The sequence below is a fragment of the Cetorhinus maximus genome, unplaced genomic scaffold (assembly GCF_964194155.1).
Source record: "Cetorhinus maximus unplaced genomic scaffold, sCetMax3.hap1.1 HAP1_SCAFFOLD_553, whole genome shotgun sequence".
NCBI classification, from domain to species: Eukaryota; Metazoa; Chordata; class Chondrichthyes; order Lamniformes; family Cetorhinidae; genus Cetorhinus; species Cetorhinus maximus.
The window spans coordinates 102,712-129,398 of NW_027596495.1; the positions used below are offsets into that span (position 1 = coordinate 102,712).

A 26,687-nucleotide genomic window follows, 5' to 3' on the forward strand; every position below is an offset into this window, starting at 1 on the left:
TTTCTGGCTGAACATGTCTGCTGAGTATTAATATTATGCAATTAGGAAACACCCCAAGTAGAGTTAATATTTAGATAGTTTTCCAGTAGATTGGATGAATTAGTCAAGTGGTGCAATTCTAGTTAGCAGATCAGGAAATATTTGGCACATTCACAGCTGTGGCTCAGTTCATAGCACCCTCGCCTTTGAGTCAGAGGGTTGTGGGTTCATGTCCCACTCCCAGAAAACCAAGAACTGTGATTGTACTCGAAAGAGTTGCAATCTGTGACTGTTGATAACTCGAAAGAGTTTCAAGGGGCAGCAGGAGGTGTCAGCTGTGGCTCAGTTCATAGCACCCTCGCCTTTGAGTCAGAGGGTTGTGGGTCCATGTCCCACTCCCGGAAACCAAGAACTGTGATTGTACTCGAAAGAGTTGCAATCTATGACTGTTGATAACTCGAAAGAGTTTCAAGGGGCAGCACTGGAACACCAGCAGGGATCTTACTTAACTTACTTTGGAAAAATGTATTTTGAACAATGTATTACAATTGTGGATAGAACACTGGGTATTGTGCAGAGTCTTAGAGACTTGGGAACAGGAGTAGGCTATTCAACCCTTTGAGCCTGCTATGCCATTCAATAAGATCTTGGCTGATCTGGTTGTGTCTCAACTCCATTTTGCTATCTGCCCACTATAGCCCTCAACTCCCTTGTTTGTCAAGAATCCATCTAACTTAGCCTTCAATAAATTCAATGACCCAGCATCTACTGCTTTCTGGGGAAGAGAATTACACATACTCATGAACTTTTGAGAGGAAAAAAATCCTCCTTATCCCCATTTGAAACTGTAAGTCTCTTATTCTTAAACTGTTTCCCCCGGTTCTAGTCTCTCCCACAAGCGGAAACATCCTCCTGGTGTCTACCCTATCAAATCCCCTCAGGATCTTATATATTTCAATCAGGTCACCTCTCATTCTTCTAAACTCCAATGAGTATAAACCCAACCTGTTGAGCCTTTCTTCATAAGATAAGCTCCTCATCCCAGGAATTTTCAAATAAGGAGACCAAAACTGTACAAAGTACTCCAGGTGTAATGGTATATGTAATATTCTTTCACTGTATTACAAAGGCACATAAACTAGACTATTCAGCCCAAAAGGCTCATGTTTATACACTACACAAGCCTCCTCCTATCCTTCGTTGAACCCCATCAACAAATTCCTCTGACTAGTTTTGACTTAAAATACATATTTTCTATTGCCTCAACTTCTCCTGGTGGTGACGAGTTCCACATGCTAATCACTCTCCAGGTAAAGAGGTTTTTCCTGAATTCCTTATGGGTACATTAGTGACTATCTTGGATATACAGACCTTAGATCCGGTCTTCCCTTCAAGTGGAAACCCTTTCATAATCTTAAAGGCCTACTTTAGGTCACGCTTCAGCCTTTTCTTTCTGAGAGAAAAGATCTACATGCCTGTTCAATCTTTCCTGATCGCTCAGTTCTGATATTATTCTAGTAAATCTTTTTTGCACCTTCCCAGTGCCTCTTTATCCTTTTAGTAACGTGGAAGTGACTCCATAAAGTACTCCAAGTGTGGTTAATTCAAGATTTGATACAAGTTTAACATATAACCTCTCTGCTTTTCAATCCTATCCCTCTAGAAATGGATTTTGGTGCATTCTTTTTCTTTATGGCCTTATTAACCTGTGTCGCCATTTTAATTCATCTGCATCAGGTTTCAAATCCAGACTGGATAAATAAGATGCTCCCTCTGCTGTTTGGATAGTCTTAATTGGCAGTTTCGCTCAGGGGGCCCTTAAAATGGCTGATGTAGGAAATACAGTACAAATTATACTGGTGCAAAGGAAATCCACTAGAAATTGGCTCTCACTATTGAGGTAGACTAGTGACACTTTTACTCTGTATCAAGCCATGTTGTACGTGTCTTGTAATGCTTGACATTGACAGAAAAGTGCTCCATCCCGAGCAACCAATGTTGCTCTCTGATTAGCAGGATATTCACCCCAACAAAACAAAAAAAAATTTGGTTTTTTAATTGGTCCTAAAAATACATTAATCTGTGGCTGAGATCGCATTCATAACCCCAAAGCTCATCTTTAAAGTTTGTAAAAGTGGAAGCAAATAAGCATACCACAAAGTTAATTCAGTCTTCCAAGAGTGAATTTGAATATGATAAAATGTTAGGATGATGGATAAAAACCACGGGAAAATGGAATACAAGGTAGAACAGGAAAAGAAGTTAGAGGCTAACACATCCACTATTCTTTTTATTATACCTATAATGTCCCATTCCTTACCACACGACGTTAGCACCACTACACTGAAAAACATGTCTGCTTATCAGCTACAAAAGCTTTCAAATAAATCACTGACAGAAAATGTTTAATTTTGTCAGGGTTCATGACAATAATGAGCTCCTGAAAAAAAAACCTACAAAGCAACAGTGCACTTTTGTGGAGGTATCTGTCTGTCTAGAATCACACTAGCAGATTGTTGTAATATGGGTTCTTTATTGTCTCAATGATGAAATCTTGAGATTTACATGTTTAAACATGAATCCTTTATTGGTAATCTTTAAATATTTACATATGGGTGGTGCTATTCTCCAGTTTCCCGTTAACACTTGCTCTGCCAAGCAACTTTACATTATAATACCATGTGGGCACATACATCATACAACGTCCCCCTTTCTTCTCCAAAGAAATTTTTCCTTTCCAACGGAGTATAACTATTTGTGATAGAATTTTTACTTGTTATCCCTGCTCCCCCATCTCACGTCTGACTTTATAAATTCAGATGATCTTGAGGCGTAACAGTTCTTCCATAAATCAGTCTGTCACATTTGGAGTAATAGTGGTAGTACTCTATTTCTGGTACTTGGTTATCTCCATTTGATTTGCTTTTTGTGCTCCTTCAAGTTGCGTTTCTCTTTATTATCAGCCCGTTTGATTTTAATTGGGCACTGGGGTATGTCCCATTCCTTCCGAAGGGAATGGGCATTCCGTTCATTCCTAGAATGGACTTGAATTTTCTTTTTCTGTAGTGTCTGCCATGTTCTTACTAGACATATTTGTTTCACAAACAGAACCTTAAGTTCCACTTGTCTTGCAATTTCAGCCAAACATTTGTTTGTTGTTTTACTTTCAAACCATTTTGCAAGCTTATGAATCTTTCCATTCAGCTCAATGGTTCTCAGTATGTCTGAGGCATCTAGTGTTCTTTCTTCTTCTAGTTCCTTGCACGTCAGTGGGATTTACATTTTCTAATCTTATAGCTGTCTTTTCTTTCTCTGTCTGCAATAGAACTTTGTCCTTGTCCTTCATTTTGGATTCATGGTTGGCCAAGTCCATCTCCAGCAAAGTCATGACCTGTTTCGGTTCTGTAATTGTGTCACTCGGATTCATTATCCGCTCAAAGTTTGGAAGTTCTACAGCTTTTCCTTTCGATGCCTCCTCTTTTTCATTCAACTGCTTTGTCAGCCCATCAGTCTGTTTCATGTAGCTTTCAGCTTCCTCCTGGAATATAGAACATTGCTGAGTCTTCAGTTTGTTCAAAATGACGTCACATTCATTTTGCTTTTCTTCGTAATGTTCAAGAAGAATAAACTTTGTTCTGAGGAATTCTTGTAATATATGAAGGTCTTTCAACAGCCTTTTTTCATCACAAAGCTCGCTTGTTTAATCTTGAGCTTTCCTATAACTCAATAGACTCTCTTCAAGTTTCTTCTGCTGTTCAAGACAGTCTCCACTTCTTCATATCGCTGAATGGTTACACACTCCTTTTGCATTTGATCTTGAAGAACAATCAGTTGTTCCTTTAACCATTTATTTTCGTGTTGACCTCTTTCAAACTCACTCTGGGCTTCGGTGCATAGTTTTGCTTCTACTGGTAGTTCCAGTGCAGCTTTTTCTAAGTAATATTCAACATTTTTTTTTTGCTCCTCAGGTTTTTCTATACCTACATACTAATTTCTTCAAGGAGTCTTTCATGGTCACAACTTATTTGCATGTCTTTTCTGCCTGTTGTTTTGGCTAGCTGTACATCTGGTTGAGTTTTCCCAACTCACACTTTAGCTAGACCATAAGACGTAGGAGCAGGAATAGGCCATTCCGCCCATCAAGTCTGCTCCACCATTAAATGAGATCCTGGCTGATCTGATAATCTTCAACTCCACTTTCCTGCCTTTTTCCCCATAACCCTTGATTCTCTTATTGATGAAAAATCTCAGCCTTGAATATGCTTAACGACCCAGCCCCTACAGCCCTCTACTGTAAAGGATTCCACAGATTTGCTACCCTCAGAGAAGAAATTCCTCCTCATCTCTGTCTTAAATGGGTGACCCCTTCCTCTGAGATTATGTTCTCTGGTCCTAGACTCTCCTACAAGGGGAAACAACCTCTCAGTATCTACCCTGTCAAGCTCCCAAAGAATCCTATATGTTTCAATAAGGTTGCTTCTCATTCTTCTAAATGCCAATGAGTACAGGCCCAACCTACTCAACCTCTCCTCATAAGAAAATCTCTCCATACCCATGATCAACCTAGTGAACCTTCTCTGGACTGCCTCCAATGCCAGTATATCTTTCCTTAGATAAGGGAACCAAAACTGCTCACAGTATTCTAGGTGTAGTCTAACTAGTGCCTTGTATAGTTTTAGCAAGGCATCCCTATTTTTATACTCCATTCCCTTTGAAATAAAGGCCAAAATTCTATTTGCTTTCCCTATTACCTGCTGAACTTGTATGCTAGCCTTTTGTGATTCATGCACAAGGACAACAAATCCCTCTGTGCTGCAGATTTCTGCAGTCTTTGTCCATTTAAATAATATTCAGCTCCTCTATTCTTCCTGCCAAAGTGCATAACTTCACATTTTCCCATATTATATTCCATCTGCCAAGATTTTGCCCACTCACTTAACCTGTCCATACCCCTTTGCAGGTTGTTTGCATCATCCTCACCACTTACCTTTCCACCTATTTGTGTGTCATCCACAAAAACAGCGATAGTACATTCACTTCCCTCACTTAATTCTTTAATATATATATTGTAAATAATTATGGCCCCAGCACTGATCCCTGGGGCACTCCACTAATTACAGGTTGCCATCCTAAAAATGCCCACCTTATCCCAACTCTCTTCTATTAGTTAGCCAATCCTCTAACCATGCTAACACCGTGAGTTCTTATTAAGTAGCCTTATGTGTGGTACCTTGCCAAATGCTTTTTGGAAATCCAAGTATATTTCATCTACTGATTCCCCTGTATCTATCCTGCTTGTTACCTCCTCAAAGAATTAATAAATTTGTCAGGCATGATTTCCCCTTCATGAAGCCACGCTGACTCTGCTTGATTAGATTATGTATTTCTAAATGCTCTGCTATTCATCCTTTATAATAGACCCTAACATTTTCCAATGACAAATGTAAAACGAGCTGGCCAATAATTACCTGTTTTTTGTCTCCCTCCCTTTTCGAATAAGGGTGATACATTGGTAGTTTTCCAATCCTCTGACTCTTTTCCAGAGTCTAAGAGTTCTTGGAAGATTACTGCCAGTGCATCCACAGTCTCTGTAGCTCCTTCCTTTAATATCCTAGGATGCAACCCATCAGGTCCAAGGGACTTATCAGCCTTTAGCCCCATTAGTTTCCCTAGTACTTTTTCTCTAGTGATAGTTATTGTATTTAGTTCCTCCCCACCTTTTGCCCCTTGGTTATTTAGTATTTCTGGAATGCTACCATGAAAATTGATGCGAAGTATTTATTCAACTCCTCTCCCATTTCCTGGATCTCATTATTATTTCCCCAGCCTCATTCTCTAAGGGGCCTATGTTCACTTTGGCTTCTCTCTTCCTTTTAATATATTTAAAGAAGCTCTTACTGTCCACTTTTATATTACTTGCTATTTATATTACTTGCTTTATTTTCTCCCTCTATTATTTTTTGGTCATCTCTTGTTGCTTTTTAAAATGTTCCCAATCCTCTGGTTTATCACTAATTTTTGCCACATTGTAGGTTTTTCTTTTCAATTTGATACCATCCTTAACTTTCATGGTTAACCATGGTTGGTTTATCCCCTTCCTTGAATTCTTCTTCCTCACTGGACTATATCTTTGTTGAGAGTCATAAACTATTTTCTTAAACGTCTGCCATTGTTTATCAACCGTCTTTTCTGCTAAATTCCTTTCCCAGACCACTCCAGCCAATTCTGCCCTCATCCCTTTGTAATTACCCTTATTTATGTTTAGCACAGTTGTTTCTGACCCAAGTTTCTCACTCTCAAACTGAATACTAAATTCTACCATGTTATGGTCGCAGTTTCCTAGGGGATCTTTTACTCTGAGATCATTTATTAAACCTGCCTCATTACACATTACCAGATCCAAAATAGCCTGATCCCTGGCTGGATCCACAACATATTGTTCTAGGAAACTGTCCTGGATATACTCTGAATTCTTGCTCGGGCCAACTCTGCCAATTTGATTTTCCCAATCTACAAGAAGAATAAAGTCACCAATGATTAATGTACTGCTCTTTTTACATGCCCTCATTATCTCCTGATTTATTCCCTGTCCTACATGTAGCTACTGCCAGGGGCGTATAGACAACTCCCACCAATGCCTTCTTCCCCTTCTTATTTCTTACCTCCACCCATATGGATTCTACATCTTCCGATCCAAGATCATTCTTTGCTATCATGCTTATTCCATCACTTCCTCAACAAAGCCATCCCACCACCCTCTCCTTCCTGCCTGTCCTTTTGAAAAGTCACATACCACTGACTATTTAGTTCCCAGCTTTGAACTCCTTGTAACCATGTCTCTGAAATGGCTTTAAGATCATACCCATTAACCTCTATTTGTGCTGTTAATTCATTTATTTTGTTCTGAATACTACGTGCATTTAAGTAAAGAGCTGTTAATTTTGCCTTTTTAACCATTTTTCCCCCTTTGACCCTAATTGCTGTTTATTTTTGTATGTTTGTACACTCTGTCCCTTCCTGTCATACTCTGGGCATCATTACCTAAATAGCTGCGCTGCAAGGCTGCCATATCCTTTTGCTTTGTAAACCTACATATCCCCTCTCCAGAATCCCCCCCCCCACCCACTATTTAGTTTAAAGCCCTCTCTGCAGCCCTAGTTATTCAATTCACCAGGGCACTGGTCCCAGCATGGTTCAAGTGAAGCCCGTCCCACCACAACAGCTCCCTTCTACTCCAGCACTGGTTTTCCAACTGTGGAATTAACGGTCATTATTTCCTCCTGATAACTTTGTGTCGTCTTTGAAATTTGTTTGTTCAGATCTCGAACAGCTTGGTTCATTGGAGACTTCAGTTTATTGTGCATTTTCAAAGGTATATACTCAGCTTGATTCTTGCACTTCGAATCTTCCAGTACATCTCTGATGTGAACATTTTCCTGTAGGACAGTTCATTTGCCTCTTGCACGTTTTGCTCCTTTTGAGTTACCTCAGGTAGCTTTCCTTCATTCAAAGCCATCTGCTCACTCTGCACTGCCATCTGTCTCCCTCGCTCTGGAATCTTTTGGTCCCTCTTTCTGGGGTTTTCAGTTGCCCTCCATCTGGGGTCCTTTGTTGCCCTTGGGTCCTTTGTTGCTATTGGGTGTTTAAAATAGCTATCAAAGCCTTTTAATATCTCGCCAAATGTTGTGGAGTATGGACCTATATGTTGACTGTGGAGTAATTCACCAGCAAGTGAACCAAAGATGAATAAAAACTTACCAAGTTGTACTTCTTTTGACTCTTTATTTAATCTTGTAGTTCTTCAGCAAACTAAAAATTGCTTTCTCCAAGACTCCCACTCTTGGGTCTGGTTTAGCTCTTTCCATAGCAAAAATGCATCTGGCTCTTCTAATTTTCCGTCCAGGGCTGTTTTTACCTTTTGTAGCTGCTGATATACGGCCAGTACCACTTTAAGAGCTCTCCATGCAGAAACTGTGCGTTTTACCTCTCGGGTTGTTTCTGCAGTTGTCAGTTTCTCTGTGCATATTTCCCGTGATTTTCCCGATTTGGGTGGGCTCCTCAGCCTTCTTTTTAAAAAAAAACTGTTTTAAACTTCCAAAGGTAGGAGCATTCCTTTTTCGGGCGATGCTTTCTTTTAACTCCCGAATGGCTTTTTTGAATGTCCCGCGCCGTGGGAGTTTTGGCGGGCTCACGGTCCAATCAGGGTCCTTTTTTTTTTAAACTTAAAGAGACAGCACTTTATTTTCGAAATCTACAGGTCTCTTTTTTAAAAAAACTCTGCAGGCTCTGCTTAAACTTTCGACCTTGCCAGCCAATTTTTACAGTTTTTTTTTAAAATTCTTTTTATTGGCAATTCTCTTTCACTTCAGCCTGCCACCTATTCTAAAATGCAAGTACAGCTACTTCTTTTGTATTTTTGCTCACAATCTCATGAACTGTGTCACTCAGGTTCTTACAACTTTCTGCAATGGACTTCCACTAACTCTTGCGGGTTCCCCACTTCCAAGTTTGTAGTGAAGCTTCTTTAAGTTTGTCCTTAAGCTTTCTTCTAAGTTTTCCCTCGGATTCAGTTGGTTTTCATTTTTCATACCCTGGGATGCTGTTCTGGGTTGATGCATTTAGCTACCATGTTTCATATTACCATGGATCGCCATGTCGGATTACTGTACTATCTCTGATGTCTTGTAGAAGTGACCACTGCTGACAACTGTGTTGTATTATGCTGATAGCATTGATCTCCCACCACTGCCAACCATGTTGTCATATGGGCACTTCAGATGCCTCAATGATGAGATCTTGAGATTGTATGTTTAAACATGAACCATTTATTTGTAGTCTTTAACTGTTTACAGATCCTAGTTTATTGTCATTCATGGTGCTGTTTCTTCATGCAGGCTGTTTCCAGAGTGTTCTCTCTAGACTGTTCTCTCTGAGTCTAATACCATGTGACTCTATACATCATACCGTGGGGGATGCTATTCTCCAGTCCCGCATTAACTCTTGTTCTGCCGAGCACCTTTACATTACAATGACATGTGGGCATATAGAACATCATGCAACACAGGTCACCAGTGGTATCACTGACTGAGTCAGTGCTGTGTTAGAGTGTGATGTCTACAGTGTAACAGGAAGTAAGTGTGACCTTTCCAGGAAATGCAGGTTACACACAAGACATCCAATATATAAACATTTTTAAAAAGTGTACTTCTATATTCTTGCCTCCGCACTGCACCGGGAAGACGAATGAATGCTATGGAGAGAAAACGCAGAGGAATAAAGAAAGATCAAGCCGAAACTCAAAACATGTAACATGGTGTTTCATTTGGCATGCTACATAGTGCTAGGCATGAATGCTCACTGCAATTAAGCATTCAAAATTTTAATAATCCAATGACCTATCCATCTCAATTTTGCATTTTTGTCACCCCATGTGTAAATGATTAAGATATTGTATATTATTTAATGATACTAAGGGTTACATCTTTAACTTCCATGTGAAGCCACCAGAACTTCACCAAACAAAAGAAGAAAGAATGCAGCCAGTGCAAAACTGTTAGTATGATAGCGCAATTTCCCCCTTTTCCCACCCATACTGCCCTAGAAGCTGGTTCACTGGACATGGCAGGTAGTATCACAGCTTACTAGCGGATCTGTTGGGTATTAATCAGGAAAAGTTAGCTAATATATTGGAAAGCAACTGGCTTGTTTCAACGTTTAACGGATGAGTGCAGGTCAAGTTTCTGTTTCTCCCTGTCAGATTTGGTTAAATGAAAATGAAAGGTGTTCATTTTATTTTTAAAAAACGCTTCATCCTCAAGTTCTTATCCAGTCAATGAAAAACAAGAGAGATGCAAGCTTCAGTCAGAAGTCTAATGTAGGAATAAGGAATGAAAAAGAAAATTGGCAAAAACTGAGCATAGCTTTGCCAGGAAACAACAATGCTCCATATGCTTCAAGTCAGAAGTATAAAGCTTAAAAAAAAGGAACAATTTTAAAAATTGCTCACAAAGGGCAACACTCACATTGGCCAAAATCAAGTTGCTCCATTCCAATTCAAGTACCCATCTGCAGGTTAGATTTTCTACCCATTTACAATTCACTGTAAATGTTCCACTATAAAGTTGGAGATGTACAGGCGATGGTTATATTTAAACATAGAGTGTTTGGTTCAGTGGTCAGGGCTGTCTTCAACATGCTGGAGAAAAACAGCACGTGCTAAAACCATGGTAAACAACCAACCCTCTCCTCATATCAGCCTACAACATTCGTCTTGAAAAGATTAGAGAGCTGGAACAGCAGTAGCCGATCTCCTCCCCTTCCTTTAACCGTCCTCTCACAAAAGGATAACTGGTCAATGCATTTGTCAAGCATGTTTTTAACCTCTATTTAACCTTACTTCTGTTTCAAGTATCAAAAACTTTCAGTTTAATTTGTGCCTACATTAAAACGGTGACTACACTTCAAAAGTACTTCACTAGCTGTGAAGTGCTTTGGGGAACCCTGAGGATGGAAAAGGCACGATATAGATGCAAGTTTTTTCTCTCCACCCCCAAAAACTTAGTGTGCATTTTAAGCGCACCGATATGCTTGATCTGACAAAATGCATCATATTTCCAATTTATTCTTAAAGTCAGTCCAGTGTGGAGATAGATCTGCAGCTACTTGTTATATCTGGGAGTGTTTGATGTCGACTGCCTTAAGTGAGGAAGAGCTCCACCAAAACTCACACCCCTCATCTGATGAGCACAAAATTCACAAACCAGTTATCATTTTAAACCCAAGTTAGAATCTAACCTAGACTGAACGGCCGTCTCAGTGGATTCCAAAGTCAAATAATTGGAGTAATTATAACCCACTAAATGAGGCCTTGGAACGCAGGGTTGATAGACAGTTTCTTCATCCAAACAGAACTACTTACTCCAGATGCTAGAAATTGTTTTTCTTTATTCTTTCATGGGATGTGGGCATCATTGGCAAGGCCAGTGTTTGTTGCCCATTCCTAATTTCTGTTAGCTTGCTAGGCCATCTCAGAGGGTAGTTAAGAGTTGACCACATTACTGTGGGTCCAGAGTCACTGGTAGGCCAGGTCAGGCAAGGCTGGCAGATTTCCTTCCGTAAAGGATGATAGTGAACCATATGGGTTTTTTTGGCAACAATCAATGATAGTTTCAAGGTCATCATTACTGAGACAAGCATCATATTCCAGACCCATTAATTGAATTAAAATTCCACCAGCTGCCGTGGTGGATTTGAACCCATGTCCCCCGAGCATTAGCCTGGGCCGCTGGATCACTAGTCTAGTATTACCACTGTCTCCCTAATCTGAAATAAAATTGGAAATGATGAAAGCTTAAGGCAACATTTGTGGAGAGAGAAATACGTTAACATTTCAGGTCAGAGGGTACTTCAATGAAAAATTACTCAACCTGAAACATTAACTGCGATTCTCTCTCCACGGGTGATTACTAGCCTGCTAACATTTTCCAGCATTTTCTGGTTATATTATTAATAATTACCAGGTGTGGGAGGTACCAAGAAATGCTCTACTTTGGCTTAAGCTGTAAAATTTCTTCTTCTAAAGCACTCTCAAACATTAGGTGCAAACCATTCCTACGTAGTAGTGGTGATCGGCCCATGGGCAGGTTGTCTGCTCATTTCTCCATTCCTCATGGCCTTGCATTTTCCTCTTCAGCTGCTCATAGAAGCCTCCTATTGGCCAACATCATAATTCTCCTTCTCCCTTGTAGTCGACATTCCACTAATCTTATTCAATCACTCCCAACAACACATTCGCATGCCTTAGAACAGATGTGGGTAACTACGGCCTACAGACCACGTCCAGCCTGTGCGACTTTTGGATCCATCCAGCAGCTGCAACGTCAGTGAATGTATTGTGCGCCAACTGCTCCTGCCACCTGGCCAATTGGTGTCAGGAGCAGTGAAAAGAAAATGCAGATCCCGGAGACCTTTAAGGGAAAAACTTCAAGGCCAAGGGAAATACTTCCAGGAAAGTTGGAATTGGCCAATGATCAGGCGCTGCAGGCGGGCTTTTCTTGGGAAGTGTGGCCACCATGTTAAAGGGATGAATGCATGCGCAGAACAGTGAAAACAGCACAAGGTAAGTAGACATGTAAGAGTAATTACTACGTTACTGCAGTTCTTAGTTGCTTTTTGGTCTGTGTGTATTTAAACTGTAATTTCAAAACTTCAACTTGTTCTCCATTTAGTCAACTCTTAAATGTGATGAAAGCAAAATACTGCAGATGCTGGAAATCTGAAATAAAAACAGAAAACGCTGGAAAAATTCTGCAGGTCTGGCAGCATCTGTGGAGAAAGAAACTGAGTTAACGTTTTGAGTCGGTATGACTCTTCTTCAAATGCTGCGGGACCTGCTGAGTTTTTCCGGCATTTTCTGTTTTCATTTCAACTCAAATAATTTTGTTTCTCCATTTTTCTCATTTCCTCACTAGTTCCTATTGAGGTCTGGTACCATGGGTGCTGGCAGTACAGAATTTGAACCTGGGACTTTCAGGTCTGCATTGGAATAGTAATACACTGAAAAGTGCCTTTCGCTACTAGAATGGTTACATATTTATAAATCTATTAAAAATCTTGCATTTGTGTGCAAGTCCTGTCAACCCTTTGTCATATGTTGTTGTGGTTGTCTAAGAGGTTCAGAGGCATAGAGTCTGAACAATGACTATTTATTGTGGAACATAACCACGTACAGATATACAAAACAGTAGGCTCCTTCAGTCCAAGTCATGAGCTTCCTCCATTCGACTAGTACCAGACTACTACCAGCCATGTGACTCCCTTTACATCATCATGTGGGCAGTACTGTTTCCCAGTCCCACATTAACTCCTTTAGTCCTGAATACCCTAATACTGCACCTCCTCTCAAGTATTTATCCAAAAATATTTACGATTATATTTACATGCTACCCCTTCTCCCCGCTCTGCCTTCACAGGTTTAGGCGGTCTGGAGGTTTCACAACTCTCCCTGATCCGTAACAAAAACGAAAATAGCTGGAAAAACTCAGCAGGTCTGACAGCATCGTTGAAAGGAAGAGAGAGTTAACGTTTTGAGTCCGTATGACTCTTCTTCAGAACTTTTGCTTTTATCTCCCTGATCCGTGTTGTTTTGAAGCCTGGAGGATTGGTAGTCTCAACTTGGATTGCTTTGTTCCAACTTCATTAGAAGCTGCAGTATTTGGTGTTTTGGTTGTTTGAGATTCAACACTGAATTCTTTTCTTCCTCCTCTTGTTGATGTAGTGTTCCCCACCAATAGTTTCCCTTTCATGGTCAGACGTCGTGGATGTATCCCTTTCTTTACATTGACTCTAATCCCTATCCATGCTTATCAAATTGACGCTGGTTCTTTTTAAACAATTTTGTCCACCATGCTTTGTCTTTAGAGCAATGACTCCATGTATCCCCTGGTTCCTGAAGTTTTGGGGGATCCTCGATTGTGGTCTCCTTGAGGTGAGGAAGGTGTTTAATTAACATCTTGCTGCCTCTCCAATACCCTGATGTGGTAAGAAGGTCAGTATCCTCTAACATAGACGAGGTGGACCTCACCTGATTTGGTTTTGTTTCCAGTTCTAAAACCATTTGGTTATTTGCAACCTGGGCCACCAATTCTGGTGGATGGATCAGGGCAGATGCGTTTACTAAGGGGTCAATATTGACAGATGAAAGCGGGATTGTACCAGTATCGCCTATCACCTAGGTTTCAACTCTGATCCTCTCTGATGATTTGCCGAGTGATGAAGAGCCATGGTCGCACTCAGGTACTCGTTGAGCCCGCTAATCCGTTTCCTCTTCAGGCTGAAGAAGATTACCTTCATCTGTTTGGAAAGCAGCTGGATTACCTGCCTCAGCAAAGACAGTGTGTCAAAAATTCTGCACTGAAGTCCCAGTCAAGGTCATCAGCGCTGTTGGACAGTTTGAGGGTCCCCAACTTGTTATATTCAACGACTGTCTGTTCCTGGATATCTTCCACTGTTTGATGAGGTTGAAGGAAATACAGGCGTCTTGGCTCAAGAGAGAAAATTCTTCACTGCGAATCACAGAGCACCTCCAGTATCTGCTTGTTCCCGTATTTGAGCAGTTCTAGAAGCGTTCCTATAACTGGTAGTCATCCTTCTGATGCGATATAATGGTGCGTCTGTTGTCCGCAGCTAAAGGTTGGCTAGCCACGGTTCTCAATCAAACAGGACCGCCACACTTGCTCCTGTGGCTAATTTAAAATTAGTAAAGTGCCTATTGACACACGTGTCAGCATTCCAGGAGGTATATATGGGATCTTTAATCTCGCCCAGGAAGCATTGTTCTTTGTCTTGCTATGACTTTTCTATTTCATTTTTGGCTTTTTGTGCGACTATTTGCTGCTGATCTTACGTATGTTTAAAGGTTTTTGATCTGCACATTTTCCCAAAGTATCCCAACCTTTTATAGTGGAAGCATTCTGCCGTGCTTGCAGGGCACTGTTTATGACTGTGGGGCTTTTTGGTGCAACCATCTTGAGATTTAATTGCAAACTGTCTTCTTTGTTCTGGAGTGTCTTTCATATTTCATTGTTTAATGAGCTATACCAACATTGGGGGTGTACTGTACCATGGTTTATCTTCCCCTCTTAATATGGCTTCATACTGCTGATGGACCTCAGATTGTCAGACCATCTGTATCGCCTTCTCCAAAGTTAAATCTTCTTTGGACTGAAGCAGAAAGGGTATCGTTAGTTACCCCAACTACTATGCAGTCTCGTATCAGCTCAGAATTAAGATCACCATATTCACAACCTTCAACCAACCGATACAAATCATTGATGAAGGTGTCCAGAGGTTCTCCAGTCTTTTGGGCCCTTCTATTAAACATTGCTCCTTCCAAAATGTTGTTACTCCGTAGGTTAAAGTAACTGTCAAAGGATTTTATGGCCTCTTCAAATTTGTCAGATGATTTATTAATGCCTTGCCTGGCTATCACATCATCAGCAACTGCACCAATTGAATATACTAATTTATTAACTTGCTTACCCTCTGATTTATTATTTAATCCTGATGCAATTCTGTTTCTTAAAGACCTTCTCCTCCATAGCATCCAGTTCTGTGTCTAGTCTGGCCTGGCCCCTCCATCTGTCCAAAGCGCTCTGGCAAAATAAGTTTTGAATCCATCGTTGTTTTTAGCTCAAGAAAGGCTTGCCTTAAATGTTTTAAATGGTGCTGCAGTAATCGAGTTTTCCCATGTTGACTGGGGTTTCTCGGATGCCTGCAGTGGTTACTGAGCCCTTTGAAACCTTCTCCAAATCTCAGGGAAAATCATTAAAACAATTATTAAGTCCAGTTAGTTACTTCGCTGTTGCTGGGGGATCGAATTTAGCAGCCGATTTTTGTTTTCCCTCTTTACATCACCACACGGTTGCCACGTACAGCAAGGCACTCCAAATCACAGTCCTAAGACTCCTTTTCTCAAGATGGCTACGCATTGCTAGGCTATGTTTGGAGAATGCATTCTTTGTCATTGCTTTTCTAGCTCTGATTGCTTTCTGCCAGTAACTAACTTCTGACAAGATGCTGCTCAGGTACTTGGTAGCTGTTGGTCATTTATCTTGATCTCTGCTTTCCCACCATTATTTCTTCCAATCTTCATAATTTCCTCTTTTTTACATTAATTTTCATTCTGTAAGCTTTCATCACATTATTTTTATCCATTAGTATCTGGAGATTTTCTGCTGTGATGGTCACTCAGGAAAATCTCACTACCTTCACCAACTGACCTCCTATTTTGACCCCTTTCTGTACTTCATCTTGTGATTCTTTTATCATGGTTTGCACATAGATGTTAAAGAATAATGGTGATAGTAGACAGCTATGTCTCACCCCGCACCTGATTACACCAAATTCAGTTACTGAAGTATACTGCACCTTTTCTTGCTCCCTCCCCATTCAGGGTGAACAGAGAGTATCCTGAAGTGGACTGCTCAGTCATCGATGCTCCTACCCAAAGACACCTCTGTCCCAACACTGGTGTCCATCGACCTTTATGCACCTGTCGCCTATTTGCAAATTCTTGACTAGGGACTCTCAGGTTTACAGCCCTGTCCCTGTCACCACAATTCTCCATCGCCACAGGACTTGGCAAATGGACCCTGCTAGAAATCTGCATGTGACTTTATTTAATGAGGGCACCTTAGAGTCTGCCAATGTCCACAAGATCTTGACGGGCAGTGGTCACATTTTGGTGACTAGATTGACCGGGAGCACCTTGCAGCTGCTTATCCTGCCTTTGCAGCCAGTGAGACACACAGTCTTCATTTGTTTATTCTGCCTTTGAGGACGTTTGGAACCACACTTTGTCTGGCACCTCCCCCTGACCTTGCCGCCATGGGTGGTCTTACCAAGAGCAAGTAGCTCCTGATGGCATTGCTCAAAGGATCATTGGAGTGCAGAAGCCTCTCCTCCATGTCAAGGTGGTGATCCACGGAGGGAGGGGGTGTATATGTATATTGTTGACGGATTGTCTGCTTAAGAGCTGTGCCCAATGAACCATTGAATTTTAGTCACCTCACACAGAGTTAGCACCAATTGAACCTTTTAAGATAAACAAACTTTGCACAAACAAAACTAACCTGGTTTGGAACTCTGTTGGTTGACTGAGCGGCACTAAAGAAACTGTTACATCTTTGAATTCAGATGTCCGTTAGGTCTAATGAGAACCAAATAGATAATTTGATGAAATCTAAACAACCATTAAATAGGAAGTCTTCTGTTTGAAGTACTGTCCCAATTGTAAATCTGTCCCATGTACAGAACTACAATCATTTTCTTTTATAGCTCCAGTCTACTCTGATTGCCTCCAACACTTTCAACAGCTTTTAACAGTTCATCTAGTCAAAAGCTTTTTCATAATCCACAAAACAGGTGTGCACTTCCTACTGGTACTCTCAGCTTCTTTCACTTAGCATTCTCATCATTGTTATTGCCTCATTAGTTCCACAACTCTTCCTAAAACAAAAATCATCAAAGCCAATGTACACACCAAGCCCAAAAAGGCACAGATCATGTGACTTTGGTGACATCTGTCAATCAAATCATTAAGCAGAAAGGCATTCATCAAACAGGAAACTTCCTATTTAATGGTTGTTTAGATTTGATCAACTTATCTATTTGGGTCTCATTAGACCTAACGGACATCTAATAGTCAAAGATGTAATAGTTTGCTTCCACTGGAGCACTGAAAGAAGTGAATAGCATTCTTCAGTGCCGCTCAGTCTACCAACAGAGTTCCAAACCAGGTTAGTTTTGCTAGCGCAAAGTTTGTTTATCTTAAAAGGTTCAATTGGTGCTAACTCTGTGTGAGGTGACTAAAATTTAATGGTTCATTGGACGCAGCTCTTTAGCAGACAATCCATCAACAATATACATATACATCCCCTCCCTCCGTGGATCACCACCTTGACATGGAGGAGACGCTTCTGCACTCCAATGATCCTTTGAGCAATGCCATCGGGAGCTACTTGCTCTTGGTAAGACCACCCATGGCGGCAAGGTCAGAGGGAGGTGCCAGACAAAGTGTGGTCCAAAAAGTCCAAAAGTCCTCAAAGGCAGAATAAACAATTGAAGACTGTGTGTCTCACTGGCTGCAAAGGATAAGCAGTGGCAAGGTGCTCCCAGTCAATCTAGTCACCAAAACGTGACCACTGCCTGTCAAGATCGTGTAGACATTGACAGGCTCTAAGGTGCCCTCATCAAATAAAGTCATGTGCAGGTTTCTAGCAGGGTCCATTTGCCATGTCCTGTGGCGATGGAGAATTGAGGTGACAGAGATACGGCTGTAAACCTGAGAGTCCCTAGTCAAGAATCTGCAAACAGGTGACAGATGCATAAAGGTCGGTGGACACCAGTGTTGGGACCGAGGTGTTTTTGGGTAGGAGCATCGATGACTGAGCAGTCCACTTCAGGATACTCTCTATTCACCCTGAATGGGGAGGGGGAAAGAAAGGGTGCCATAAAAATAGGCTGTCTCACTTTCTCCTGGTTAGGGAACAACTCCCTGCGGGGTTACCACTTTTGTGGTCAAAGAAAGAAAATTTTAAATTTTGTAAGTTGGAATGTTAAAACACTCCTGGATAATCTCAAGAGTGACCATCTGGAAAGAAGAACTGCAATCATAACAAGTGGCCATCAAGACTCCAAATCAACACCAATGCCCTCAGCGAGACCAGCCTTCCTGGGGAGGGGCAGCTGAAGCAACAAACTGGGGAGATACACCTTCTACTGGAAAGGAAAGGCTGACAGCGATTCTCATGTCCATGTAGTTGGTTTTGCCATCGGAATAGAATCTAGGATGCGCTGCCAGAACTCCCCAGTTGTGTAAATGAAAGACTTATGACACGACACCTACAGCTCAGCTGTAACTAATATGCCACCATCATCAGTGCTTATGCCCTGACCCTCGACTCTGATGAAGATATTGCAAGGCCCAAAAGTCAAAAAAAGAGATCATCAATGTCTCAGCCGTAAAGCAACCTGACCAAAGAGAGAATTCCAAGTGCAGCCCACAACCAATCTGCAAAATCTTTAGACATCCAACTCAATTCCAGAACTATGGGATCAAAAAAAGTCTGCAGTACTAGGCTCCTGTGCCCAGATCATTGGCTTTGAGCATCATCGTGACCAGTACTGGTTCAACAAAAACGGTGTTGAAATATGTGACCTCCTAGAGCATAAACGAGCAGCCTTCTTTCCCTGGCAGAACAACCCAAGGTTGCAATTCAAGGCGGAAAAAATTCCAACAGCTCAAAGCTGATGCCCAAAGATAAATCTGGAAGATAAAGGATGTGGTGGGAGCAGAGATCGCAAGAGATCCAACAATATGCTGACCATCATGATATGCAAAGCTTTTTTTTTTTGAAGTCACCAGGGCCATCTATAGACCAAGATCAAATGGACAAAATCCCCTGCTTTCACAGGATACTGTTTATCTTCTTAAGGATGACAATCCCATCTGTCAACACTGGAAAGAACATTTTCAACAACTTCTCAATCAGGGATCCACAGTTGGCAGCTGATACTCTCCAGGCTATCCCCCAGTACCCCATGGTAGTATCTATGGGTGAACCACCATCAATGGAAGTGCTGCAAAAAGCAATCAAACAGATGAAAAACAACAGAGCCTGCAGCCCTGATGGTATTCCATCTGAGGTCTTCAAAGCTGATGGGCTTTCGCCCACATCAAGACTCCTTCCAAAATCTGTAGGACGAGTGCATGAAGAAAAACTTCCCTCAACCCCCTGCCCCGACTTCAGGAATGAAGTAATTGTAACTATCTTCAAGGAGGGAGTTAAATTGTGTTGTGGAAACTATCGAGGTTTTTCCCTCTTGTCCACAGCAGGGAACATCCTGATATGCATCCTCCTGAATTGCCTACTTCCTGTGGCTCACGGTGTGACTTTAGATCTTCCAGGGGAATCTCCAACATGGTCTTTGTTGCCAGACAAAATCCAAGAAAAATGTTGAAAACTATACTAGGAACTCTTAATTGCATTCATCAATCTGGCCAAAGCATTTGGTTCAGTAAATCGCGAGGCTCTGTGGATTGTGCTCCAAAGATATGAATGCCCAAGAAACTTCATCACGAGTGGGAGATCTAAAACAGTCGCCTTCAAAATCCATGCAGGTGGCATGCAAGGCTCTGTGATAGCCCCCATTCTATTTACAATCTACCAGACAGTGGTTATTCACCTCAAAGATCAACTGCTCTGTGGCGTCAGTGTTAAATATCGCCTAGATGGAAAACTCTTTAGCCTCAGTTGCCTCCACTCCAAAACTAAAATGACCAATATCGACATACATGTTCTACAGTTTCTGGATGACTGCACTGCTGCTGCCTACTCTGCGCCAAACTTACAAGTCATTCTCAACGTCTTCAATTTTGCAGACAAGAAACTCAGCATTCCTTGAATGTTGCCAAAATGAAACTCATAGCAACCCACACCTGATCAGCCAAATAATCTACCCTCTATATATATCGAAGGAGACTCTGGGATATGTTGTGCACTTCCTATACCTTGGTAACCACCTTTCCCCAAAGGCTACCACTGATGAGGAGATCCAACACTGGATTAGCTGTGCTAGCTCAGCCTTCTACAAACTATGGCAGGGTGCATTTGACAACAAAGACCGCTGCAAGTCACTAATAGTCCTCATGTACAGAGCAGTTGTCATCACCACACTCCTGTACTGCACTAAGACCTGGACACAACATAATAAAAACACCACTTCCTCATTGCAAGCACACACACCTCTGCCTTTCCTCATATACCACCATTTGCGTAAGTACCAACAATTCCTACCACTTCTTCCTCACTTCATATCCCATACACTTCACTTTACATTCAATGCCTCTTCATCCTGGCTTCATTTTGCTTCTTCTGCACCTTTCACCACATCCACCATATGGATAACACCCCACCCGCTCTTAAAGCAGGAGAAACTTGAAGAAGAAATACAAAATTTGGATTGTTTGAATACATTAATAAAACGTTTAACACTAATCAAAGCTACTCCTTTAGAGAGCTGAACTCTTGCCTCAAACTCTGGCAATGAGAATTTTCATTCCAGGAGCAAAACACCTTAAGCTGGGGCAAGTTAATTGATAAAAACATAAGAACTAGGAGCAGGAGTAGGCAATTCAGCCCCTCAAGCTTGCCCCGCCATTCATTACAATCATGGCTGATCTCAATTTGGCCTCAACTCTAATTTCCCGTCCTCTCCCCATAACCTTTCAACCCATTACTAATTAAAAATCTGTCTATCACCTCATTAAATTTATTCAGCGTCTTGGCATCCACTGCACTCTGAGGTAGTGAATTCCACAGATTCACGACCCTTTGAGAAAACTAATTCCTCCTCATCTCTGATTTAAATCTACCAGCCCTTAGCCTAAAATGATAGCCTCTCGTTCTAGAATGCCCCAGAAGGGGAAACATCTGCTGTACTGACAGATGGTGTGGGTTTTAAACTACACAAGAAAAGATGACAGTGCACCACTGGATATCTATAATGTTGTGCCAATGTTTGTGTGTGCGTGGTCATGACAGTTTCACCAAAGCCTAATCAGGCTAAATGGAGGATGTAGAATGATGAAAGAGCATTTGCAACATCAATTGGAGGAAGTCACTTTGTCAGGGGCTTAAAATCTTTTGAGACATATCTTTTAAAAGTACAAAGCTAGAGCTTTCAGACAAAAGATTTTAGGACAAGACCACAATATCCTGTAGTGTTCTTTAAATTCTAGAAAACTGTCAAATACTTAGGTAACTGTTAATTGTAATTGGCTATGTAGTGGTTAAACCATCTTCAGGTTCACACATACACACTGCAGAATGCACAGTATTTTTCATTTTTTTAATCCTTTATTGGGATGAGAGAGTGTCAATGGCAAGGCCATCATTTGTTGTCCATCCCTTGAGTAGATGGTAGTGTACCATGTTCTTGAACCACTGCAGCCCATGTGGTGTAGGTACGCCTACAGTGCTGTTAGGAAGAAAGTTCCAAGGTTTTGACCAAGTGACACTGAAGGAACAGCGAAATAGTTCCAAGTCGAGATTGTGAGTGGCTTTGAGGGCAACCTGCAGGTAGTGGTGCTCCCATCCATCTGTTGCCCTGTTCTTCTAGATGGCAGAGGTTGCAGGTTCGAGAAGGTACTATTGAAGAGGGCTTGGTGAGTTGCTGCAGTGAAACTTGTAGAAGGTACACACGGGTGCCACTGTGCATTAGTGGTGAAGGGATTGAATGCTTAAGGTGGTGGATAGGGTGCAGACCAAGCAGATTGCTTTGTCCTGGATGGTGTTGAGCTTTGTGAGCTGTTGGAGCTGTGCTCATCCAGGCAAGTGGAGAGTTTTCCATTGCACTCCTGAACTGTTCCTTGTAGACGGTGGACAGGCTTTGGGGAGTCATGAGATGAGTTACTTGCTGCAAAATTCCCAGCCTCTGACCTGTTCTTGTAGCCACAGTATTTGTATGGCTAGTCCAGTTCAGTTTCTGGTCAATGGTAATCCCCAGGATTCAGCAATGGCAAAGCTGTTGAATATCAAAGATGGTTAGATTCTCTCTCATTGGAGATGGTCATTGCCTTGCTCTTGTGTGATGCATACGTGACTTGGCACTTATCAGCCCAAGCCTGAATGTTGTCCAGGTCTTGCTGCATATAGACACGGACTGCTTCAGTGTCTGAGGAGTTGCAAATATGCAATCATTAATGAACATGCTCACTGCTGATCTTATGATGGAGGGAAGGTCATTGGCGAAATGGCTGCTGAATGTTAGGCTGAGGACACTATGCTGAGGAACTCCTGAAACCACGTCACGGGGCTGAGATGATTGGCCTCCAATAACCACAATAATCGTCCTTTGTTCTAGGCATGACTCCAGTCAGTGGAAAGTTTCCCCCCACTGATTTCCATTGACTTCAAATTTAGCTAGGGCTCCTTGATGCCACACTGACATCATGGCAGCGCTGCAGACACTCTCACCTCACCCCATGAATTCAGCTCTTTTATCCACTTTGGGCCAAGGTTGTAATGTCAAAAGTCAAGTGGTCCTGGCAGAACATAAACTAAGCATTGGTGAACAGGTTCATGCTGTGTAAGTACCACTTGATAGCACTGTTGACGATACCTCCCACCACTCCTGGCATGCTTTCCTGTGCTCCTCATTGAACGAGGATTGATCCCCCTGGCTTGATGGTAATCGTGGAGTGAAGGATATTCCGGGCCATGTTTCCTACATCACAGCATTGACTATATTAAACAAGTGCTTCACTGGCTGTGAAATCATGAGGATGTGAAAGGCATTGTATAAATGCAAGTTTTTCTTTTTTTTTTATTTATTGAAGGGATCAAATAGGTAAGTGGTTTAGTGCCGATGGGTAAATCAGCATTTCATGGACAGGACAGGTAAATTCAAAAGCAAATAATTTATCTGATTAGAGGTTGAACATGCTGATTGTATTTATTATTGGAAGAGAGTAATTACTTCTGAAAAATGAAATTAATAATTCTTGTGCACAAGGAGGTAAAAGTTTACTTCTGCTGTTTGCGAAAGTGATCACAAACTTTTACCATGTCATGCAAGTAATAGGTTACACTGCAAAATGAATATTCATCCATTATTTTAAGCATATATCAGGCACTCTTTTAATCCTCCTCGCCGTCCAAGGTCCCAAACACGCCTTTCAGGTGAAGCAGCGCTTCACTTGCACCTCCTTCAGTTTGGTCTACTGTATTTGCTGCTCACAATGCAGTCTCCTCTACACTGGGGAGACTAAACACAGGCTGGGTGACCGCTTCGCGGAACAGCTGCGCTCAGTCCACAAGCATGACCCCGGCCTTCCTGCCTCTTGCCATTTCAATTAACCATCTTGCTCTCAAACCCAGATTTCCATCCTTGGCTTGCTTCAATGTTCCAGTGAAGCCCAGCACAAACTGAGGGAACAGCACCTCATCTTCCGATTAGGCATTTTACAGCCTTCTGGACTTTCCAGTTGAGTTCAACAACTTCAGACCATGAACTCTGCCCTCCATTTTGATCTTTTTAAAAAAAATTCCTAACCCCCTCCCCCCACAGGGTCATCTGCAACTTGTTCTTATGTTTTGTTTTCACAGAGCGCTGACCCTTGTTCTGATAGTAACACATTCTACTATCTTACCTTTATGCCACCATTAGCACCTTTTTTAGTCTTTAACACTACCATTAACACTCCCTTTGTCTTGTGTCCATCACACCTTTGTCAAATCCCTCCTGAGCTCCCACCTATCCCTGACCTTCTATTTTGCTCCACCTGCTCCACTCCCCACCCCCAACTTCACAGTATAAAATCCATCACATTTCTACCTCTCTTTAGCTCTGAAGAGTCATATGGATTTGAAACATTAACTTTGTTTCTCTCTCCACAGATGCTGCCAGGCCTGCTGAGATTTTCCAGCATTTTCTGTTTTATTTCAGATTTACAGCATCCACAGTGTTTTGCTTTTATTTACTCTTTTAATCCTGTTACACTAGCCCACTTCTGGGAAATAAAACCAAGGATTAAAGCAACAATTTCATCCCCCGCACTCAAAATATGGGTAATAACCAAAACACTCTCAGTATCAGCTTCGTCAGCCTGAAGGGTCCTTAATAGTTGCTTTCTATTGCATTGCCACCTCTATGTTGCCCCAGAGTAATATGAACAACATTGTTTCTCTATAGGCTCCTGTGATGCTGCTAGGTAGTATAAAATTAATAGTACACCCGCAGCTTGTCTGTCACCTAACCTGCAGAATTCTTGTGCCATCAGTAATCGGGCAGGATTTATATAGATCACTTATTTGCAATTGACTACTTAAAAACATTCCACATGCGACACTGGCAAAGCAACATATTGATGCTGCAAGTTCACACCAACATTTTTTGCGACATTGCACAACATAAATGTTATATTATCTTTTAAAATTCACTATGTAATATATAAAAGAATTTCCAAGGTGTTAGGCGGCCTTTATTAACTAAGTGTTTAACTACCTAAAATCATCAGTAGCCAGATATAGCTTATGGTTCTCTATACGAGACAGGGATTGCGGTGGAAGGGATCCTCATATAAACCAGCATATGCTCCAGAATCCCTGACTTCAAAGAAAAACATCACTCGCCCCAAATGAAAACTCTACTCTCACTGCAGGAAAAGCTTTACTTTCTTTTAGAAAAAAAAATGCAAACAGCAACATAAATAAATTGTTAGTAGGTCAAAAATGCTAGATGATCCACAGACCTCAGTTTGAAAGCTTATGTTGCACCTAATTCTAGACACCGGACCTTTTCTGTTGAAATGGCACAGATTCATAACAGGGCAGCTGCATCGTCTGTCGAATGCTTCACAGCTTACTGCGCTTTTAAATCATTTCAGCATATTCAGTCAGTCAGGAAACGTATAACTTCCCTATTTGTCACTGCAGCATGATGGTGAAACAACGCTTCATTTCAGTAAAGCAGCTGCATGTGAACCTTTACTCCACTTTTCTATGTTCTGTGGTGAAGCAAAGATCTCGTTTATCCTCCTCCTCCCCAAAAGGTGATCGACAGCTACTGAGCACAAACTCGCAAAACTCTTGAAACAGAGAAATGGCAAAAGGGCTGAGTTTGAACAGGGAGGGATCTGACAATACAGAAGCAAACTTTTATACATACCTTTTCTTAACCTACTCATTTTTGTAAGACCAAGGTATGAAGCATTATGCTGTTTGTTGCCTCTGACAAACAAACAAGCTGATATGTCGCTCACAAATCCTCTGCTGCCAACAAATACATTTGCAGTTGATCACTGAAGTGCACGCCCATTTTACAATTAGTGGATTTTTAAAAAGGGGGGTGGAAATCAACTGTTATCCAACAGTGTTTTGGGGAAAAGTTACCAACAATTTTTTTTTAATGCTGCGCTGACAAGTCAAAACTAGAGTGCTACTGATCTCTGCTACTCACAGGAAGACTGCTCTTCATAAACATTCTAGCAGGAAACTTTGAGAATGAAAGCTCCTCCCAAGTCATTCAAGGTTACATGGTGGGACATGCTACAAGGCACGTGCTGCACTACGCTGCATTCAGTATTTTAATGAGACAGAAAACTAAAATGCTCTAACATGCTCTAAAAGGTGTTTTGTGCTTCTGGGAAATCAGATAACGACCATTAAGGTTTGGCACTACATGGAAGCTATGCATGGCCCTCAGTCCCTAAGCCATGAAAACCCTTGTTCAAGTAACCAGCTGCCTGGATCACCTATATAACACAGTGAGAGTGCCAAAACTGCCAAAATACCTCCACAGCCTCGCACTTCCTTACCTTCGTAATCTTGAGTTCTGGAACACACCAGGAATTCTGTGTCCTGCCAGCTCTGGCCTCTCATGCATTCCCCACTGCCTTTGCTCTACCACTGGCCTAAAGTCTGTTAGGCCCTTACCTCTGGAATTTCCCAACCCCACTAAACCACTCCATCTCTCCTTTCACTATCAAGAACCTCCTTAAAAACCTATTTCTCTGACTAAGTTTGTAATCACCCTTCCTAATATCCCCCTCTTTATTTAGTTCAATTTTCATTGGTAACAATTCTCTAAGGCAACTTGGAATGGTGTCCTATGTTAAGGGCGATATTTAAATTACAACGCTTAAAACTACACCTAAAGACTACTTCATTGGTTGTCAAGCACTTCAGGCTGTCCTAAGGTCATGAAAGGTGCTATGCAATTCTTTCTTTCTTTCAACAAAGTTTGTTGGTGACTAGACTCCAAAAGTAACCCATTGCCAATTCAGCACGGTGAAAGTCCCGAGGACATAATGAGATGATATACAATCACAAGTTTCCATCCTTCCCAGTTGTTTCAAAAGACCGAGCAACAGAAAGATTGAGACGAGGCAATAAGGCACTGAAACTTGTACAAGGAACATATCCAATTGTTCCAGATCAAAAAGGGGACAAGGGAGATGGTAAGGAGGGAACTGAACTGAAAGAGAAAAGATCATGGAATGGGATTTTAACCCTACCTGCCCAAGTAAACTCTGGGTGGATAAGCGGCTAATATCCAGCAGGAGATGTTCCTGTCATTGTCAAACTTCACCAACACTTCAGGAAGGCAACTAAGCAGCCTGTTCAAAGCTAGTGGGTTCCTTTTTT

The 26,687-nt window shown here is 41.6% G+C and overlaps 1 protein-coding gene across 8 annotated transcripts in view; it reads right to left on the minus strand.

The window, feature by feature from the left end:
* Positions 1-26,687, minus strand: part of LOC144674097 (tyrosine-protein kinase JAK2-like) — a 230,731-nt gene that overhangs the window by 99,246 nt on the left and 104,798 nt on the right. The window contains exon 1 of one of the 8 annotated variants that reach the window (XM_078535610.1): positions 25,210-25,356. The exons of 5 other annotated variants lie outside the window; for them this stretch is intronic. The gene's annotated coding sequence lies outside the window, so the exon portion shown is untranslated. Of the gene's footprint in view, positions 1-10,001; positions 10,171-10,897; positions 11,042-25,209; positions 25,357-26,687 lie in introns of those variants that run through there. 2 more of the 8 variants (XM_078535609.1, XM_078535602.1) reach the window with 2 other exon arrangements.